The following is a 2412-nucleotide window of genomic DNA, read 5'->3' as shown; positions in this document are numbered from 1 at the left end:
AAAAATCATATGTACCCTAAACTAGTACCAACAAAACTTCCACCCTATCCCGTAGTTTATAAAATGGGGTCACTTTTTTGGAGTTTCTACTCTAGGGGGGCATCAGGGGGGCTTCAAATGGGACATGGTGTAAAAAAAAAAAAACAGTCCAGCAAAATCTGCCTTCCAAAAACCGTATGGCATTCCATTCCTTCTGCGCCCTACCATGTGCCCGTACAGCTGTTTACAACCACATATGGGGTGTTTCTGTAAACTACAGAATCAGGGCCATAAATATTGAGTTTGGTTTGGCTGTTAACCCTTGCTTTGTAACTGCAAAAAAAATATTAAAATGCAAAATCTGCCAAAAAAAGTGAAATTGTAAAAATTTTGAAATTGTATCTCTATTTTCCATTAATTCTTGTGGAACACCTAAAGAGTTAACGACGTTTGAAAAATCAGTTTTGAATACCTTGAGGGGTGTAGTTTCTAGAATGGGGTCATTTTTGGGCGGTTTCTATTATGTAAGCCTCGCAAAGTGACTTCAGACCTAAACTGGTCCTTAAAAAGTTTTTTTTTTTTAAATTTCTGAGAAATTTCAAGATTTACTTCTAAACTTCTAAGCCTTCTAACGTCCCCCAAAAATAAAATGTCATTCCCAAAATGATCCTAACATGAAGTAGACATATGGGGAATGTAAAGTAATAACTATTTTTGTAGGTATTACCATGTATAATAGAAGTAGAGAAATTGAAACTTGGAAATTTGCTAATTATTCTAAATTTTTGGCAAATTTGGTATTTTTTTTTATAAATAAAAATTAATTTTTTTGACTTAATTTTACCAGTGTCATGAAGTACAATATGTGACGAAAAAACAGTCTCAGAATGGCCTGGATAAGTCAAAGCGTTTTAAAGTTATCACCACTTAAAGTGACACTGGTCAGATTTGCAAAAAATGGTCTGGTCCTGAAGGTGAAATAAGGCTGTGTCCCTAAGGGGTTAAAAATAAATATATAACGGAGGATATAAAACTTCTACCTCACTTCAACTCCTGCCCTGTCGTGGACTGTAGCTCGCTGTAGTTCTGTACCTCTGGTCACTAAGGCCTCTTTCACACTTGCGTTGTCCGGATCCGGCGTGTACTCCACTTGCCGGAATTACACGCCGGATCCGGAAAAACGCAAGTGTACTGAAAGCATTTGAAGACGGATCCGTCTTCAAAATGCTTTCAGTGTTACTATGGCAGCCAGGACGCTATTAAAGTCCTGGTTGCCATAGTAGTAGCGGGGAGTGGTATACTTACCATCGGGGCGCTCCAGAGTGACGTCAGAGCGCCCCATGCGCATGGATGACGTGCCATGCGATCACGTCATCCATGCGCCTGGGGCGCCCTGACGTCACTCTGGAGCGCCCCGGGAGCCGCACGGACGGTAAGTATACTGCTCCCCCGCTCCCCGCTCCACTTTACCATGGCTGCCGGGACTTTAGCGTCCCGGCAGCCATGGTAACCACTCTAAAAAAGCTAGACGTCGGATCCGGCAATGCGCCAAAACGACGTTTAGCTTAAGGCCGGATCCGGATCAATGCCTTTTAATGGGCATTAATTCCGGATCCGGCCTTGCGGCAAGTCTTTAGTTTTTTTGGCCGGAGCAAAAAGCGCAGCATGCTGCGGTATTTTCTCGGGCCAAAAAACGTTCCGTTCCGGAACTGAAGACATCCTGATGCATCCTGAACGGATTTCTCTCCATTCAGAATGCATTAGGATAATCCTGATCAGGATTCTTCCGGCATAGAGCCCCGACGACGGAACTCTATGCCGGAAGAAAAGAACGCAGGCGTGAAAGAGCCCTAAGCTGTATGTATCCTGCTGGTATCTCACCGCAGCTCGTGACCTGTTGTCCTGTTCAAGGATGAAGACCTCTTCAACTGTGGCTCACTGCAGTGACGTACAACCCTCCTGCCCAAGTGTCTCACCAGACCCCTTCCAATGCAGGGTAAAACTTCCCAGGGTAACCGCACTTATATCTCCCCTCTAATAATGGCTGTAACAAGCTGCCTCCATCAGCAAACAACAGCTGTATGAAGCGCGGAACAGAGAGTATGTTCGTCCTCTCACATAGATCCTCCTCCCCATCAGCGCACACCTTTTTCATTCAGCTGGAAACATTTATTGCAGTTTCTGATTTATATTTTAAAGAAGTCTATAAACCTGAGATCTGGTGACGATCACGTTTTATTTCATTTTTGTGGTAAATCAGCAAAAAAACAAAACAGTTCTGGCATTTATTTATTTTTTTAAACTAGAAGTGAAGGAGCTCAGAGAAGAGTCTGATCTATAGACGGATCTACAGGAGGCCATGTATCCAGTCACTATGTGCTTGTGTCTCCACAGATGGATCCAGGAGGAGAAATCCACCAGAGAGATGTCCCC

This window comes from Bufo gargarizans, chromosome 1 (assembly GCF_014858855.1).
Source record: "Bufo gargarizans isolate SCDJY-AF-19 chromosome 1, ASM1485885v1, whole genome shotgun sequence".
In the NCBI taxonomy this organism is placed as follows: Eukaryota; Metazoa; Chordata; class Amphibia; order Anura; family Bufonidae; genus Bufo; species Bufo gargarizans.
This window is presented reverse-complemented; position numbering follows the sequence as displayed.